The 20,899-nt window shown below is 36.5% G+C and overlaps 1 long non-coding RNA gene across 1 annotated transcript; it reads right to left on the bottom strand.

Moving 5' to 3' along the window:
* Positions 1–1,842: 1,842 nt before the first annotated feature.
* LOC120577838 (uncharacterized) lies at positions 1,843–4,475 on the bottom strand. The gene is made up of 2 exons (XR_005643807.1): positions 2,514–4,475; positions 1,843–2,417 (listed from the first exon to the last, which is right to left on the bottom strand). It is a non-coding gene; the product is annotated as an uncharacterized lncRNA (long non-coding RNA).
* Between the last annotated feature and the right edge of the window lie 16,424 nt (positions 4,476–20,899).

Genomic DNA, 20,899 nt, shown 5'->3' with positions numbered 1-20,899 from the left:
AAACTTTTTAGTATGACAGCTTGGGTTAAATACTTATTTGGACTTCAGCACAAAGCAGATCGGTTCAGCTAATCTGCGAAACAGAAATCAGAAACAAATATGAAAAGTCCTAAAATGTCGGAACATCTTTAGGATCGTTCCAACCAATAACAAATATTTCCTAAAATATAAAATCTACTTTAGAAATATTCCACCGCTGATTCTGTATAGATATGCGCGTTGTTTGGTCAATAAGTTAAGGAATTATTGTTTCCTTAAACAATAAAGGGCACGCTTACAAGTATGCATGAAATCAGGCACACTGAACCATGTCAGGATGTTAGATCATCGTATCCAACATCTTACAAAGATGCCTAAACACATGTTGAAACATTGTTTCTAACTTATACATCAATGATATTTGTTTTAGCAACAATTTAGCCAATACAAATACCCACACTCTTCTCTCAAAACAAATATGACTTAAAACATTCTGTTTTTCACCCTTGTGTATATAGTTTAAGTGATCTTTGCTCTATAGCTTCGTAGTGTTGTCAACCTCGTGCTACTATTATTGGTTTTATCTGTTATTTTCTCGTTAGTTTGATTTGATGATATTTGCTTCGGAATTCCACTTTTTTTCCTCTGCATTATTTTCACTTGGTGAACTTTGTAATGACTTAAATTATGACATGTGAGATTATAACATTTTCTGTTTACATTTTTTAGCAACGTATCTCTTTTGGATTATCAGCTATGCATCTAATATTTAACATGGTTGTTAGTTGGTTTAACATTAAGTCTTAAGTTTAAACAACTTCCAAGATCATGATTAAGGCTTTTTTCTATTATAATTTTTTGAAACTTCAGGTGCCAATATTGCTATTATGCACGTACAAGGAATATAAGTATAGGGACACCGACAGAGAAATTGATGAATGCCTTTACAACACCGCTAAATGGCGAGTCAATTAAAAATATTTCATATAGACATGTGACACTATTCGCCAATGTTGGATTCTTCAGTAGGATGTCATTTTGGTGGCTGAATTCATTGATGAAGATAGAGAAAAAATTATTCACTTTTTCTAGATCAATTGAACAATGAGAAACATAAATTATTTATCGATGTGGGACTTTCTTCGGTGCCCCTCATTATCTTTTCTAAGACCACTACAAGAATTTTGGTTTTTATTGGGGAAAATAAACCCTCATTTATACAATATATCCCTCAATAACACACATTAGTGGCGGATTAGTGTCCCTCAGTAATACTGGTGTCAGTAATGTTACTGACGGAATTTTCCCTCATTAGTAATGAAGAGGTAGTTTTGACAAAGCATTACTGAGGGAATAACCCCTCAGTAATTACAGACGGTCCCGTCTGCCGTCTGTAATTACTGAGGGGTTATTCCCTCAGTAATGCTTTGTCAAAACTACCTCATCATTTTGTGTTTGCATTCATTCAACAATATTTGCTGTCAATTATTATTCAGATATGTCTTTAAGATCATTGCAGAGGATCCGGGCTGAAATGACCATTTGCTGAATTTAAGAAAGGAAAAGTATTTATTATCTTGTCCATTTTTATACTCCAGATTTTCCCCCGAATCCATGAGAATGAAAACTAAATCGGTTTGATTAAAAACTGCCGCCTACAGAGAGTATTATAATTAGTGTATATCCACTATATGATCAAGAAAATTATATCAACCCGAGCACAAAGATGCCGAAGAATGAGAGAGATACCAAATGCAATAAAGACAGTCCCTGCTTATCTCAGTAATTAGCATCCACACCGTGCATTCATAGAAATCCATGAATACTACTTCCCTCAAAAAACAGAACCATAGAGGTGCATCATTTGAAAGAAACAGACCTCATTAAGAAGTTTTTTGACAGCAGCAATGTCACCATTATTTAGCCTAAAAAATGCTATGAATAAAATAACTGACATAGACATGGACCCTACACACTACACCGACACTGACATGTCACATGTAATAGTTCAAAAATATGATATAATTGAATTTAACAACGTGTGTCCAACACCAAATACACCTTCAATATGAAATGACATTGCTGCATGAAAAAGGGCATGATTTGATTCATGTAGGTGATAGTTTGAATAGCATTGGACCATATAAATAAAAAACAAGACAGTCATACCAAATATCCGTGAAACGCTGTATGAATCTTGATAAATGACAATTCTTCCTTGGTCTTTGTGGGGTAATGAGGCATACTCGTGAGACGAACAACCTCGAAGCAGTTTGATCCGCAGCAACAGCAGCCCCTTCCGTCGCAGCAGTGACAAAAGCAAAAGACATTGCTTGTTTATTTTGTTCATTCTCAGTCAATTTAACATCTTCTATTGGTGGAACAGCAACTTGTACTTCTTCTCTTTCAACTTCTAAGTCTTTTTCAGTACTTTTTTTCTACAAAAAGTATTATCAAACAACAAAAAAGTAACAATCAAGTTCTGTCCTTTAATTTATTCTCTCTTAAACAATTTGTTTATGGACAAAGCTTACCAGTTCAATCCTTGTGGCCTGCATTCTAAACTTCATGAACTACTTATTTGGGGTTTGTAGCTCCTCCAACCGCATCCAATCAATTTTCCAAAAATTAAGTAATCAATGGTGTGTTAAGTCCATTTCCAACATCACCAATGTAGTAATTTACAATGCACATATTCATGTAAGAAAAGGTGGCGAGTTTTGAGGATAACCAATACATACATATAAGCCAACCCTCTAGAATATGAAATTTATAAGTGATTCTGGAATCACGGAATCTATTACTAAAATTTGAGACAGATACAGTAAATTCACCCTTCATGCCAACAATATTGAAATAATGAAAACATCAAACAGACATCGATAGCTCTAAACTTTTCAAACAAAACTCAGAGATTGCACCAAATCCAATACATAAATAGATTTTACCAAATGTTCTTCGCCACAACCAGTTATCTAATATACATATTTTTGTATCAAGTTCTGTTTAAGCGTGGGTATAAACAAGAAAAGATAAAATGAAACAAAAAAAAAAAAAGTAAGTAAAAGCATCCACAAGATCATACAGAATTCCCAATGATAAATCAATCCATGGAATATGAGAAATGACTCAAAAATACCATTACTAAAAATCTCCAGTGCATATAAGAAAGCATAATTCATAGATGTAAACCGAAACAACTTTCCTGAGGAAAAATCATGAAAATCAACCTGAACAAAAAGTTTATCAAATTTACCAAACATGACTAACACATTGTAACTTTGCGACAAATGCACAAGGTAAGGATGCCATCTTGAAGTCATTCCCTTACCCAATTCATATAAAATAACACTAAAGTAGATTTATCAAATAATCACTTGCAAGAACATTTATCAAACAGTTTGTGTTCAACCAGCAACAAATCAAATAAATGTAAACCGGAGCCATGAATTGCATGTAATACTTATGATCATCAATGCATTTTCAGCTGTTATAAAATGTTTACATTTACCAACCATATGGAATTACAATATTCACATATACACATATCTCAAAATAGGAATGTCACATATACCAAACATCTTCACATTTACATAGTACAAAACAGTCAGAGAGCAAAAATCAAACGCTTGAAATAAAAATTGGTTCAACAAAGAAAATTCCTCCTTTAACAAAACTATGTTTTGACTTTGGACATATGTATCACTATATAGAAACTTGAGTTCAGGCTACTATTAAAGAAACATTACAGAAAAAATAAAATCATTAATTATATTGAGAATGAAGTAAATAAAGCCATCCAACGAAATTCAACTTTTCTTTTTTTTCCTTTTCTTCCTTTTTTTTTTGTTTGTTAATCTTTAACTAGTAGCACTTTGAACAAAAAAAACAGAGAAACATGTTCTCCAGCAATAAAAAAGACCATATAAATCATCCCACCCTACCCGAACACATCAACTGTGGATTAAGAAGCAGTTTTGGTTAAAACAGGAACTAAGCTATTACAAGCAATTTACGAATTAAGCTATTACAAGCAATTTTACTATTGCAGCTTAATATCAAGCAATTTCAAGGAAACAAATCAAAAACAATTTCAAGCTATTAAAAGTTATTTTACTGTTGCAGCTTAATATCAATGAAACAAACCAAACAAAGTCATGACTTACCAATTCTAAACCCTAATTCCCCAATATCCCCATTCCCCAATTCCAAAACCATTCCCCAATTCGAAAACCCTAAAAAATTCTAAAACCCTAAAAAAATTCCCAATTCTAAACCCGAAAACAATCAATTCGAAAAATGAGAAATTAGTGAATCGAACGCTTACCATGGTTTTAGGTGATTGAGAACTGAGAGAGAGAATCAGTGACGGTGGCGAACTGATAGAGAGACAATCGGCGGAGCAGCGGCGGCGAACTGATAGAAAGCGTTAGCTGTGGTACACGTGTCGTTTTGGCATTGGCTCTGGAAACATTAAAGGACCAAAGTGATACCAATTAAATACTTATGGGACAAAAAGAGCATTTAAACTTTTTTTTATCATCTTCTTCATCTTCATCAAAACCTTCATCATATTCATCAATTAAATCCAGAAAAAAAAAAAAAAAAAAAAAAAACAGAAATGGTGAGAGAGATCTACTATCCACCGTCGTTTTTCTAGATTCAAGGTTTTGGTGAGAGAGAAAAATGGAAATGGTTTCAGGATCTTTTTGTTGAAGAAATGGTGGAGTTTGATTATTGCGCTAATCACCATGCTCCTCCAATTCTTCATGATTCGTTGTTCATTCCTTCACACACATCAAATTATTTAATTTCCTTTCAACAATTTAATTTAGCATCTTTTTCTGGGAATTAAAGTTGATATATGAGATTAGAGATTGAATGATTTTGGGTTCTAAATTGGTAAAGATTGAAAAGGATTTTTTTTTCTGGGTTGGTGTGTTGTTGATGATGAAGATCATGAAGAAGAGGATGAAAGGAGAAGGAAGAAGAGGAATAGTACAAACCCAAAGTTTTTTTGATATTATTTAACAGAATGGACAGGCAACGGAGATAAAGATAAAGTACTCAAACAATCTTTTTTTTAGTTAAGGGACCAAAGCGATACCAAATAAATACTTAAGGAAATGTTATATTAATATTGTCACTAATTATTACAAATATATTTCAATTTAAATTTATAAAAAAATAAAATAAAATAAAATAAAATGCATTATACATCCCAATCATCATCGTCTTCATCCGCTTCATCATCTTTATTTGTCACGGTCCCTTCTACCTCTTCTTCTACTTGTTGAAAATCGTCTTCATCTTCTTCTTTTTCTTCTTCTTCTTCTTCCCCAGGTACAACTTCTTCTAATTCTTCTCCATTAAAAAGGCGACTAAAAGGCTCAACTTCTATCACACCATCTACATTAGACATCTCATCCTCCTGATACGGTTCATCTATTTGATTTGTTTCAGCACTTTCAATTCGACCCCTTGGCTTTGTTTTTATTGCGACACACCAACCTCGTTTGTCTACTTTTGTGAATGGATAAGGGATATAGTACACCTGTCTGATATTATGGGCCATAGCAAATGGATCAAATGTCTGATATCTCCTGATAACACTACGGTTTTCTCATAATCGAGGTAAGTGTATGAAATTTATATTATATTCTGAATCACACCATAGAAATCCTAGTTATCACCATTTTCGCCAACACTTTTCATGCACACTCTGTAACGCCCACTTTCGTTTAATTAATTATTTAATCGAGTTTATGCCATTATATTATATTTTTATAATATATATGTGAGTTTTGTTAAATTTAGAGGAGTTAAGTTGATTTGAAAGATTTGACGTGTTTTGATGATTTGATAAAATTATGAGACTTATTTTATTGTTAAATAAAATAAGATTTGATAAGAAAATAAAAATATTTAGTTGAGGGCTGTTTTGATATTTTAGATAGTTTTGGGGGAGAAAGTGAGATAAGATAAGTAATTAAGAGGAGATATAAAAGAGATAGACCTAGTTTTAGAAAAACATTGTTGTACGTACGTTTTTGGAGAAAAAGGGAGAAAACCAAGAGAAGAGCAAGAGAGACCTTGGGGGCTGCGATTTCTACACATTAAAGTAAGGGTGAGACTAATAATTCAATAATGTTAGTTGTTGTAATTATGATGATTAATTGACAAAGTTAGGATTGATTTAGAAAAGTTTTGGATTAGGTCAAAAACCTAGAAATTGATGATCAAACGGTATAATGATGTTAGATTGATGTAGAAACCATCCTACAACCTTAGAATATGTTTAGGATGAATTCTGAGATTGAAATTAGGCTTAGAACCTGGTTAGATGACAATTTTCGTGTAGAAAGTGCATCAAGTCCGAGCCTAAATTCATCGCTTGTCATGGCGAGCTATGAATCTCGCCTCGCGAGTGATGAACTTCATCGCTCGCCACGCGAGTCCTTCCCTTCGCCTCGCGAGTCCTTTTGGTACAGCTCGCCACAGCGAGCAACCTTACTCGCCATAGCGAGCTAAGACAGAGAGCATGTAAGATTTTGCAATTTCGACTTTTTAGATGGACCTTGAGTGCCTTTGAGTGCCTGAACATACCTAGTAATGATTAGGAATGAATGTAGGACAAGATTGAACCCAGAACAACATTAGTTGGGGAGTTGGCTTGAACTCGCCATGGCGAGTAGATACTCTCGCCTCGCGAGCACTTCCAGATTGGAGTGCATTGAGTGTTTGTGCGATCTGTGTCACACGTTTTGATCAAGAGTGAGTCCCTTTATGGTAATGAGACCTAATGATGACGTTTAATGCAATATGTAAAGCCGTTTAAGATATGTTGATATTAATTGAGCATGAATTAATGTATTATACATTATGTAAGATATGAATGAAATATTATGATGCTATTGAATTGCAATTGATATAATGATATCATCCTGTTGTTGTGTGACTTGACTATGCTGCTGCTCTTATTTAACTAAGTGCATAAGGTCTATATATGATGAATAAGATGACGTTTATCTCCAAATTATTGGATGCATATTGATATGATGATTACGGTGAATTGTTGATAAGAGTCCATGCATTAGCATTCATTGAGCTTAGTCTTCACGACGATTATTACGAGCTTTGTCCTCCGCACGATTTATTAGGAGCTTTGTCCTCCGCACGTTTAAAGTATATTAATACTTATGATGACGATTGGTACCACATGCATATAAGGAGTCTAAGAGCATTTTCGCATTGTCGTGTCTAAGATGCTATGTTGTTGATGACGATTGAATATGTGATTACGTGATAATTGTTTATTAAATATGCAAAGTTGTTTAAGATTGATATGATGTTAATTATGATTCGAATTACATTGATTAATATTATTTTGTTATGAAATCTCACCCCTTCTGCTTGAAAATGTTGCCCTTCGTATGGGTAACTTGCAGGTGATCGTGCTTAGTGCAGTTTCCGTCGTGAGTGGCCTTGCCTTCACTGTGTCGTCTTGCTCGCTCTGATATGTAACGGGATGGGGCTATATGTTATACATGCTTCGTTCTATTACGTGAATAATATGCTATTTGTGATATTGAACTAACTCTTTTGAGATTATATTGATGGGGCCTGGGTGCCAAAACGTTTTATGGATCATGATATAATTTCCGCTGCGATGTTTAAGTTATTTTGTTAAATTATTATTTAACTGTTTTGGATTATGTATATGTGATATCCCGTTTTTTATGATGCTTACTCTGATAAATGTTTTAGGAAATTTTTATATTGGGAAAACGGGGTGTTACACACTCCACTATTTGTTGTTTCTTTTCCTTCAGTCCAACTTTCTGTAGGAAATTTGTATCTGTTGACAAAGTAGGTGTGCCATTGTCTAACACATGATTTGGGGCCATTAGATAAGTTCCTGAGATGTTTGATGATAGGAGCGGTTAGTGCCTGATGTACTTGTTGTCTGAACCATGATGGGAAATGAGAATTTTCCGAGTGATGCAGTGCACTGAGGTCCAGAAGTGCGATTTGGTACTCATCAGCTAGCTGAGGAAGCTGATGACTGGTGGGTTAGTCTTTTACCTACCCTTGAGCAAGAAGGAGCTGTTGTTACTTGGGCTGTGTTCAGGAGAGAGTTCCTGAGGAGATACTTTCCGGAAGATGTTCGCGGGAAGAAAGAGATCGAGTTCCTTGAGTTGAAGCAAGGAAATATGTCCGTGACTGAGTATGCTGCCAAGTTTGTTGAGTTGGCGAAGTTTTATCCGCATTATGCTACAGAGACTGCTGAGTTTTCGAAATGCATTAAGTTCGACAACGGTTTGAGGCCCGACATTAAGAGGGCGATTGGATACCAACAGCTTAGAGTTTTTCCAGATTTGGTCAATAGCTGCAGGATCTATGAAGAAGATACTAAGGCTCACTATAAGATTGTGAACGAGAGGAAGGGCAAGGGACATCAGAGTCGTCCTAAGCCGTACAGTGCCCCAACTGATAAAGGGAAACAGAGGATGGTCGATGATAGGCGGCCTAAGAAGAAGGATGCTACCGAGATTGTGTGTTTCAATTGTGGTGGGAGAGGCCACAAAAGCAATGTCTGTCCTGAAGAGATCAAGAAGTGTGTCCAGTGTGGCAAGAAGGGTCATATTGTAGCTGATTGCAAGCGTAAGGACATTGTGTGTTTTAACTACAATGATGAGGGACATATTAGTTCACAGTGTACTCAGCCTAAGAGGGCGCCGACTACTGGTAGGGTTATTGCTTTGACTGGTACTCAGACTGAGGATGAGGATCGCTTGATCAGAGGTACTTGCTATATTAATAATACTCCTTTAGTTGCTATTATTGATACTGGTGCTACTCATTGCTTTATTGCTTTCGATTGTGTATCTGCTTTAGGTCTTGAATTGTCTGATATGAATGGAGAGATGGTTGTCGAAACTCCAGCTAAGGGTTCGGTGACTACTTCTCTCGTATGTTTGCATTGTCCGTTGTCTATGTTTGGTCGTGATTTTGAAATGGATTTAGTTTGTCTACCTTTGAGCGGTATGGATGTGATTCTGGGTATGAATTGGTTGGAGTACAACCATGTTCATATTAATTGTTTTAGCAAGTCAGTGTATTTCTCTTCCGCCGAAGAGGATAGTGGTGCAGAGTTCTTATCTACTAAGCAGCTGAAGCAAATGGAACGTGATGGTATTTTGATGTTTTCTTTAATGGCTTCTTTATCTATTGAGAATCAAGCAGTGATTGATAAGCTACAAGTGGTATGCGATTTTCCTGAAGTTTTCCCAGATGAAATTCCTGATGTGCCTCCAAAGAGGGAAGTTGAGTTCTCTATTGATCTTGTTCCTGAAACGAAGCCGGTGTCGATGGCACCTTATCGTATGTCTGCTTCCGAATTATCTGTGAGAAAAAATATAAGTCTTTACCTTGATGAGAAAAAAATTTGTGTGGAAAAATGTTGAAGAAATTTAGTAAGATGGTAAAGAATTGTTTTAGAGAGATGATGTTTGTTGTGAATGAGAGCTACTGAGAAGGAGTATCACTGGAAAAAATCAAATTGCATTACATTACTGGCGGATTTGATTTCAATACTGACGGATTTTATTATTAATGGCAACCGACCATTACTGACGGATATGGCACATTACTGACGGATTGTTTGCTTTAATTACTGGCGGATTATATGGTTTACTGACGGATTCTCAAGTAACAACGTTACTGACGGATTATTCGCATTACCGGCGGATTATTTAATCCGTTATACTATTACTGACGGATTACGTTATTGCCTTGTACGATTACGTTATTGGCGGAACATTTCCGCCAGTAATAATTCGTAGGTTCTTTATTGATATTACATTGAGGGATTTTTCCGTCAGTAACGTTATTGAGGATTTTTTGGATGTTATTGAAGGTTTATTCCGCCAGTAATTACTGAGAGTCTAAATCCCTCAGTAATGCAATTTTGAATTGGTTAATATATTGGGGAATTCTTGTAGTGGACGTTCAATTTCTCGCGTAAAAAACTTAATGATACTACCTTCTTGTCTATTAGTAGAATTTGTCTCTCTATTTAATTTCGGGTATTGACTGTAATTTCAGTCTCAAATGCGTGAGAGCAATTTCAGAAGCTTAAAGAGCAATGCTCAAAATTGGAAGTTAGAAGCGAAGTTTATGCACACATCAGCCATTTCGTCCCAGGCCACAGGCCAAGTTGTTACTATCATGAGATAGTGATGAACTTGTGTCCGTTTATTGCGTTGAGTTTAAAAATTCTGAACGATGTTTTTTTTTGTTTTGAAATGCATAGGATAGATTGAATAGGTGAACCGATGAAGACCAAAACAAAGAGTGGAAGCTTTAGCTTTTAAACTTTGCGTTTAATGTCAAAGTTTGAATGTGACACTGCATGGAAACTGATTTTAGTTTCTCGTTTTAATTGCTAGAATGTTTGCATTTTGTACAATGAAGATACTAGAGACTGGACCGGTCTAAATGTGTTTGCTAAGAGAATGCTTATTTCATCTATCATTATATAATTTGATGTGTTTGCTAAGGGAACCTTGGATAATTTGATATATAATTTCTCGTTTTAAGTGCTTTAAATAGCAAGTAGTGAGAAATTCATCTATCATTATATAATTTCATGCCTTGGATCAATTTTCTTATTTCATGCTTTGAATCTTTTTTCTTTTGAGTATTCTAGGACTGAACTAAACTAACTTGAGAATTTTATATATGTTGCAGATAATTGCAATGTTTAAGATTTGATAGCTTACTCAATATGAATCAAAATAAGTATTGATATGAATTCTTCAACAAAAAAAAAAGTATTGATACGAAGGACATTAATGGATTTATGGGCCAAAGGGTTACTCTAGCAAAAGGAGTTAATTAACTAAAGTTACCATATTAAAAAACGTCCTTAATATTATTTTCCTTCTATCCAAAATCTAATAATACATAAGGTGAAGCTTAGGTTACCCACTCTTGTAATTACCTCTCATGATATCAACCAATCAAAATTTAATATACATAGGCAACATTAAATGTCAAATAAATGAGTCAATTTTTTCCAAAAATAAAAGAGTTAATCTTAATCATAAGGTAATTTTTAATACTTTTAATTTTTATTTAATTATATTAAGGTGTTTAATCTTAATTAATTTACACTGCAAGACTTATAACAAATAAAATTTTACATCAAATTTCTTTCATCTGGATTTCCCTAAATTCATCATTTACATTCATAAACTTTCTTCCATTCTAGAACCCCGAACATGAGAACAAAAACATCTCCTTCATTCAAATTTCTTTCTTTATTCTTCTCTATTGATCAATTCTTGTTTCTTTTAATTCTTCTTCCAATTTTTATTGTTCAATTTTGTCTTTCCAAACTACTGCAGTTTCCAATTATAGTGAGAATTGTCGTTGTTTCTAAAACCGCATCAGGTATCATGACTTTTTTTCTTATTTAAGCAGCCAACCTCATAAAATCTGCTAACACGCATAGACCTACCTCACTATGAGACAAAGCCTTTAAGTCCAAAGAAAAGAACAAAAGCCTCATGACATAACCATCTCAGCATCAACCAAAAAAAATGCTAGCGAACTCCCAAAACATCGAAGCGGCAACACCTGCTACCAGTCCTCAAAGTACAACGGATGACTTACTCAATTGTTATCATATTTTTTTGGTGGTGGTCGGGGATCGAACCCCAGACCTTGCATATTTTATGCATTGTCCATACCAACCGAGCTAAACTTGCGAGGACCTCAATTGTTATAATTAACTACCTCTCACAACCAAAAAAAATCAAATCAAAACGAAAAATCAAGTCACCATACCTGACGTGGTTATGGAAATAACGGAAATTCCTTGATGATATTTGGAAGCAAACGAATGACGACAATTCTCACGAAAATTGAAAAATGCAGCAGTTTGGAACGACAAAATGGGAAGAAGAAATTTTATGAATGTAATTGATAAATTTAAGGACATTCAAATGAAACAGTTTTGATGTGAAATTATAATTGTTATAAGTCAGTTCTGTAGTGTAAATTAATTAAGATTGAACACCTAAATATTATTAAGGCAAGATTACATTAGGGGTCTTTTATCTTATTTATTTGTAACACTTTCGTCCTTTATTTTTATTTTTTTCCGTTTAGGTCCTTTATCTCTCTTAAAAGCACATATACATCTTTTTTCTCATTTTTTTTATTAAAAAATATATGATTTTATTTTTAAAAATGTATTTTTATTAAAAATGAAAAAATTGCAGAAATATGATGAAGATGTTCATCATCTTCATCTTCATCTTCTTCCTTTGAATCGTCATTATCTACTTTAAATCAAAAAAAAAATTACTAAATATATCTCTAAATATCGTGAACTAATGTTATTTTCACCTCAAATCTTCTTTTAAACATAAAAATATCTTTCTCTATAGGGTTTTCATTTGTGTTTTTAAAAAAAAGATTTGAGGTGAACATAACATTAATTCATGATATTTGGGGATATATTTGTATAGAAATTTTTTTGATTCAATGAAGTTGATGAAGGTTCAAAGGAAGAAGATGAAGATGATGAACATCTTCATCATATTTTTGGATTTCTTTCATTTTTAATAAAAATCTATTTTAAAAATAAAATTATGTTTCTTTTTGATAAAAAAAAATGAAAAAAGGGATGTATATGGGCTTTTATGAGAGATAAAAGACCTAAACAGAAAAAAAAATAAAGATAAAGGACCAAAGTTTTACAAATAAATAAGATAAAGGAACACTAATGTAATCTTGTCTATAATTAAATAAAAATTAAAAGTATCAAAAGTTACCTTATGATTAATGGAACTCTAATGTAATCTTGTCATAAAGTACACCTTTCAAGAAAAAATAAAAGTTACAAATGAACACCCATGCAGAGCAATGGATGTTTCCACCAATCAGTGTAACTATATACGAAAGCCGCTTGTTTAGATTTCAACCATAAGAATGAATGAAACTTAATTTTATCAATGAGAACAAAAGGAGCGGATACCGTATTTTGAAAAGGATGGTTGTTCCTTTCTTTCCAAATCACTCAAATAGTTGCAAACCAAATTAACATTAAGTAAAAAAGAGAAGCTCTTGGCAGATCCGCCAGTTTGGTAAACTAAATAAAATGATGTCGAAGCTCACTAGTTGGCAATGATGCCAAGCCACTTCCACACTTGAGACCAAAGTAAACTAAAAACATTGCAATATAAAAAGAGATGTGTAGCGGATTCGATATGATCTCACCCGGCTACACACACTGCATCTGTTGAAAGAAGTATACCCCGCTTCACTAGGCTGTCATTAGTAGGAAGTCTGTTGCGGAGGAGACTCCACACCAACACGGACACCTTTGACGGGATATGCTTATGCTACACATCATCCACCAAAGACGTGTCTGTAAATTCACCTGTAGTAGTAGTAATGTAATGGTAAAAGACTTTCACCGAATAACCGTTGACAGGGTCTAATAGCCATCTCCAAGAGTCATTAGCGGTGTCCTACAAAACAATGTTATGTAAAAGAACATAACACTCCCTCACATACTCCTCCTCCCACAAAAACAGATGGCGCCTCCACTCCCACGCCATACCCTCAACCGCCCACCCCAACCTCATCATGTCCGCCACCTTACATTCTTTCTTTAGTGCCCTTTTTCTTGGCTCTTTAATATTTGAGTCTCTTTATTTTACTTAAAACAGTAATATATGATAGTTTTAGATTAGAACCCAAGTAGTTCATAATCAAATGGTTATTGAGAGAATTTATATATTATGGTGAAGTAATGACAGAAATGAAAATAACGAAAAAAAAAATGAGCTAAAATTTAGGTAGTTGGATTACATGAACTAGACTAGATAGTACCATGACTTGTTCTACATGATTAGAAACTAACTTCCTCCCACTTCCTAATCCTACGTACCACTTTACTGGACCAGCTAACACCACTAATATATCCTATTTTCTCTCCAAACCCACCTTATATTAAATTCTGGTGCTAACCCACAATTAGGAAGAGACTGAAAACAATTCATAAGGTCTGCTTAACAAAACCATCTCTCTCAAAGATCTTTGTAGTGCCATATGTTTCTATGTCCATTTAATCGCCATTTTTATTTGCTATTTGTTTTGGGCCATGCGTTTCATTATTCTATCTCAACCTTGCCATTTTAAATTCAATCAAAGCCACGACAAGCATGTAGACCTTTGAGCAAGAGTTAACGAGAACCATGGTTTCACTTTTATGTAAAATAAACCATAAACAGATAACTCTATTCTCCACAATAAACTCTTGAACGAATCCATCTCACTCTTACACGTCTCCCTTATTTTTCAAAGAGATCACAAAGCCTTATTTAACGTTTTCCACTCTCTTGTCCAACTCGTTTTATCATGTCCTCTTGGTGAGCTTCCACACATGGGATTAAGAGACTTGTTAGTGCGTTTAGTTCAGAAACAATCTTAGGAAACACGGAAAGCATCTAAGGTAAGGGCTCTAGTTTTGACCATGATTTAATTGAAAATGATAGGTTATGATGTTGAATTTGACATGCTTCTTGATTTAATGGATGAGTGAAAAGATTTATTGTGTTTTATTATGTTGTGAATCCGGCTCAACTAATGAACCTTCACACCAATGAGAATAAATCAATGATGTGTGGAGCAAGTGATAAAGATAATCCATGAGTGCAAATGGCCTCCAAGCTAACAACAACAAAACAGCCTAAGCCTAATGTATAGCAAAACCACACTAAGAGCTAACAAGCATACAAGATAAACGATAAAGGAAAACGAACAAACACCGAGCAAGATTGTTGACCCAGTTCAGCCAATGTGGCCTAATCTGGGGGAGAGAGTAGCTCTCCAATCCAATATGTGAATGTGTTACAAAAGAGTTACAAGAATCTAGCTTATCAAGCTTTACACAAGACAAAACCATAGATCTACCCTTTGGTAATTTCCCAACCTCACACTATGAACCCATAATCCCAAGGTGATTACAATGTTGTTTTCCCAACCTAAGATACACTCTCATCAAAGGAACACACCCCAAAGGATCCCCTCCTTGACCTCCAAGTTATCACTCTTCCAACCTCTCAAGGTTGTCTTAAGGTTACCTTCAAATAAGCACAAGAACACTTTATATACTAGTCCTGCCCTGAAGAAATCGTGTCACGATTTCCCTAGATCGTGTCACGATCTGCAACGGTCCCAAGGTTGACCAGTCCTTATCAGAGAAACTTAACCAGCAAGTTTCTGAATCGTGTCACGATTTCCCAAGATCGTGCCACGATTTTGCTTCCAGCAAACTTGGCTCACTGCCTCCCCGATCGTGTCACGATTGCCAAATCGTGACACGATTCCTCTGTTCTTCCAAACCACTAATTTGAAGTCAATTCCAACATTTCTCCACCTTGACTTCTAATTTGGTGGTGATGTCAATTTAACCATCAACCACCATGCTGCTCTCTCCAAAAGGGAATTACTCTTCGACAAAATTGATCAAGTCCAAGCAATGCTTGAATCTTGATCGAGGCAATGACTTGGTGAACACATCCGCCGGATTCTCCTCCGATGCCACTTTTTCAACCACGATCTCTTTTGCTTCAATCATGTCTCTAACAAAGTGCAGGCGAATGTCAATGTGCTTTGTCCTTTCATGATACACTTGATGATTTGCCAAGTGAATGACACTTTGACTATCACAATGTATCCTCACACATTCTTGAGTAATTCCTAACTCACCAATCATCCCTTTCAACCATATGGCCTCCTTCACACCTTCAACAAGTGCGATGTACTCCGCTTGAGTTGTGGATAATGCCACCACGGATTGTTGATTTGCCTTCCAACTAATAGCCGTGCCATAAAGTGTAAACACAAAACCCGACAAGGATTTCCTAGTGTCCACGTTGCCCGCATAATCCGCATCAACATACCCCTCCAAAGCGTCTTCATCTTGAGCTGCCCTTGTGTACTTCAAACCGCCCTTCAACGACCCATTCAAATACCTCAAAACCCACTTCAAAGCTTGCCAATGCACAATTCCCGGATTTGCCATAAACCGACTCACAATGCTAACCGCATAAGCCAAGTCCGGCCTACTACAAACCATTCCATACATGATGCTTCCAACCCCACTTGCATAGGGAGTACCTTCCATCAATTGCTTCTCATCCTCGGATTGAGGACATTGTTGTATGGACAACTTTGTGTGGTGACCCAAGGGAGTGCTTACGGTTTTAGAGTTTGACATTCTAAACCGCTCCACCACCTTCTTCAAATAACCGAGTTGAGATAAGAAAAGTTCGCCCTTGTCACGATTCCTCTTGATATCAATCCCAAGAACTCTCTTTGCCGGACCAAGATCCTTCATCTCAAATTCACCATTTAGCCTCTCCTTGAGCTTCATAATCTCATCCTTGCTAGAGCTCGCCATCAAGATATCATCCACATATAAAAGAAGATAGAGAATGACTTTCTCATTCTTCTTCAACATGTACACACAAGAATCATATCCGCTTCTCACAAAACCGGTCTTCAAAAGAAACTCGTCAAACCGACGATACCATTGCCTAGGGCTTTGCTTCAACCCATACAAAGATTTCTTCAAAAGACACACCTTAGACTTGTCTTCCACAAAACCTTCAGGTTGCTCCATGTAGATTGTCTCTTCAAGGTCACCATGTAAGAAAGCGGTCTTCACATCCATTTGTTCCAACTCAAGATTGAATTGATTCACAATAGCCATAAGTATCCTTATGGAACAATGTTTCACCACCGGTGAAAAGATCTCGTTGTAGTCGATCCCCTCCACTTGGGTGAAACCCTTTGCCACAAGTCTTGCTTTATACCTTGGACCTTCAACACCCGGAATGCCATCCTTTTTCTTGAAGATCCACTTGCATCCAACTACCCTTTGGTGATTAGGTAGCTTCACAAGTTTCCAAGTTTGGTTCCTTTCCAATGAATCCATTTCTTCATTCACCGCCTTCAACCAATACTTGCTCTCTTTGCTCTCAAATGCCTCCTTGAAGTTTCTAGGCTCCGAGTCTTGCACATCCTCCGCCGCATTTAGAGCAAAACACACCAAGTCCGCATAACCGAATCTCTTAGGAGCCGTAATGGTCCTTCTTTCTCTATCTCTTGCCAATAGATACTCAGGATCCACTACCGGTTGAGTTCCACTTGTATCCGATGTTGAAGCTTCATCTTCTACATCTTCTTCTTCTTCATTTGGAAGCTCCACCTCAAATTGAGTTCTCTCCACCATAGTTTCCGGTACTTGAGTCTCTAAGTCTTTACACTTCATCCCCATTCGGGTCTCATCGAAGGTAACATCCCTACTTATCAAGACTCTTGATCTTCCACTAGATTCCAATTTCCACAACTTGTATCCCTTCACACCTTCCGGATAACCAATGAAGACACATTTCAAAGCTCTAGGCTCAAGCTTGTCTTGCTTGATATGCGCATATGCCAAAGCTCCGAAAACCTTCAAAGAGGAGTAATCCGCCGGTTTCCCACTCCATACCTCCATAGGTGTCTTGAAGTCTATTCCCGTTGATGGACATCTATTGATCAAATAAGCAGCCGTTGTCACGGCTTCACCCCAGAAACTCTTAGGTAACCCAGCTCCTAGAATCATACACCTCACACGCTCCAAAAGTGTCCTATTCATGCGTTCCGCAAGACCATTTTGTTGTGGTGTTCTTGGTACGGTTCTATGCCTCTTGATTCCTTTCAACCTGCAAAACTCATTAAACTGCTCTGAAACAAACTCCAGGCCATTGTCAGTTCTTAAACCTTTTAGTTTAGTTCCCATTTGATTTTCTATGAGAGTGTGCCATTCTTTGAACTTTTCAAAGGTGTCACTTTTGTTTTTCAAAACAAAGACCCACACTCTCCTAGAATAATCATCAATGATAGAAAGAAAATAGGAACCTCCCCCATGAGTAGGAGTCTTAGAAGGACCCCAAAGATCCGAATGCACATACTCAAAAGGTCTACTAGAATGATGCATGCCACTTCCAAACTTCACCCTATGTTGTTTGCCTAGTATGCAATGTTCACAAAATTCTAGCTTATCCAATTTATCTTTCCCTAGCAAACCTTGTTTAGCTAGTTCAACTAAACCCCTCTCACTAACATGCTCCAATCTCAAATGCCACAATTCAGAATTATTATGAGATGCAACACTAGCTACCGATGCATTACCAATTACTATGGAACCATCTAAAATGTATAAACCATTCATTCTAGACCCCTTTACCGTAATCAATGCACCATGCGAAATTTTACAAACCCCATGCTCTATTCTAGTGCAATAACCTAGATTATCAAACATGCTTATGGAAATTAAATTTCGCTTAAGTTCGGGAACATACCTCACATCCCTTAAAAGGAATTCACGGCCATCAAACATCTTTAGACGAACGTTGCCCATGCCTTGGACTTTGCAAGCTTTGTTATTTCCGAGTCGAACAACTCCTCCTTCTTTTAGAATCAAAGTCTCAAAATATTCCTTTCTAGGGCTCATGTGATAAGAGCATCCCGAGTCCAAAACCCAACTCTTCTCCGGTTCCCAACTTGTTACCACTAGCGCACCCGCACTCTCATAACCTTCTTCATTCGAAGCCTCCGCAACTTGAACCGAAGGACTACCATCGCCCCCCTTATCCGGACAATCTTTCTTGAAATGACCTTGCTTGTGACAAAGAAAGCATTTATACTTTGATTTGTCAAAGCCCTTGGACCTAGACTTGGATCTTGATTTCCCTTTGCCTTTTCCTCTATGCTCATTCCTCCCTCTTGTAACATTCAAGCCTTCACTACCTTCATCAACCCTCATGTCCTTGAACTTGGTCAATTCTTTAGTTCTCAAAGCCGCTTGGACCTCCTCCAAAGTAGTAGTGCCCTCCTTACCATAAAGGATGGTATCCTTGAAATGCTCAAAGGACTTTGGTAATGAACAAAGTAACAACAAAGCCTTATCCTCATCTTCCATGTTAACCTCAATGTTGGCCAAATCATCAAGAATCTTGTTAAACTCCGTTAGTTGCTCCGAGATCGATTTAGACTCCACCATCTTAAATGAATAGAGTTGTTGCTTCAAGAGTTGCCTATGAGCCAAAGATTTCGTCATATACAATGACTCCAACTTTGCCCACATTGATGCCGCGGTAGCTTCCCTCGCGACATCCCTTAAGACCTTATCTCCGAGACATAAGACAATGGCACTCTTTGCCTTGTCTACCATCTCACGCTTCTCCTCTTGTGTCAAGGTTGCCGGCATCGCCGCTTCACCCTTCAATGCTTCTACACACTTTTGTTGTGTCAATACCGCTTGCATCTTAACCTTCCATAACCCGAAATCATTACTTCCGGTGAACTTCTCGATGTCCCACTTTTACCCCATGATACCTCCTATCAATCACGCCTATGCCCCACGGTGGGCGCCAATTGTTGTGAATCCGGCTCAACTAATGAACCTTCACACCAATGAGAATAAATCAATGATGTGTGGAGCAAGTGATAGAGATAATCTATGAGTGCAAATGGCCTCCAAGCTAACAACAACAAAACAGCCTAAGCCTAATGTATAGCAAAACCACACTAAGAGCTAACAAGCATACAAGATAAACGATAAAGGAAAACGAACAAACACCGAGCAAGATTGTTGACCCAGTTCAGCCAATGTGGCCTAATCTGGGGGAGAGAGTAGCTCTCCAATCCAATATGTGAATGTGTTACAAAAGAGTTACAAGAATCTAGCTTATCAAGCTTTACACAAGACAAAACCATAGATCTACCCTTTGGTAATTTCCCAACCTCACACTATGAACCCATAATCCCAAGGTGATTACAATGTTGTTTTCCCAACCTAAGATACACTCTCATCAAAGGAACACACCCCAAAGGATCCCCTCCTTGACCTCCAAGTTATCACTCTTCCAACCTCTCAAGGTTGTCTTAAGGTTACCTTCAAATAAGCACAAGAACACTTTATATACTAGTCCTGCCCTGAAGAAATCGTGTCACGATTTCCCTAGATCGTGTCACGATCTGCAACGGTCCCAAGGTTGACCAGTCCTTATCAGAGAAACTTAACCAGCAAGTTTCTGAATCGTGTCACGATTTCCCAAGATCGTGCCACGATTTTGCTTCCAGCAAACTTGGCTCACTGCCTCCCCGATCGTGTCACGATTGCCAAATCGTGACACGATTCCTCTGTTCTTCCAAACCACTAATTTGAAGTCAATTCCAACATATTATTTTTCTTGTAGTTGCTAATTATAAGAATTGGTGAGTTGCAATTTTGTTAGAGTATGTGATTTGATGAATATCATTTCTTATTTGTGAAATGAGAAATGTTGTTGAATTTAAGTGATTTTTGTTGTGTATTTGGTTTAGTGTTTGTGTTAAAGTTTACTAATTATGAAGTTTTAGTGATATTGTAAAATTCATAAATTATGCGGTTCAAGAGTCGGAAAACTTTGTAATTTATAGAAAAAGTGCATAGCATGCATATCATTACATTTGATGGATTATTAAGTGCCAAATGGGGCGATTCACTGGATCTTTAAGTGCCAAATGGGGTGATTATTATTACTTCAATGGATTGGATTTATAAGTGTCAAATGGAGCAATTATTTTTATACGCCGAATGGGGCGATTCAATGGATTTTTAAGTGCAAAATGTCAAATGTGACGATTAAAACTATTATGCCAATTGGGGCGATATCCGGATCATGGTCTACTTGCATCTCATGCATCTACATCACATTGAGTTATTAGTTTTGTGTTTGTTCGTATAGTATATTTTAGAGTGATGAATATTTTAAATTAAAAACAAATGTCTTAGCAGGATTCCTAG

Source organism: Medicago truncatula, unplaced genomic scaffold (assembly GCF_003473485.1).
Source record: "Medicago truncatula cultivar Jemalong A17 unplaced genomic scaffold, MtrunA17r5.0-ANR MtrunA17Chr0c02, whole genome shotgun sequence".
Taxonomy (NCBI): domain Eukaryota; kingdom Viridiplantae; phylum Streptophyta; class Magnoliopsida; order Fabales; family Fabaceae; genus Medicago; species Medicago truncatula.
Note: the sequence above shows the minus strand (reverse complement) of the source record. Positions and strands in the feature narration are given on the sequence as shown.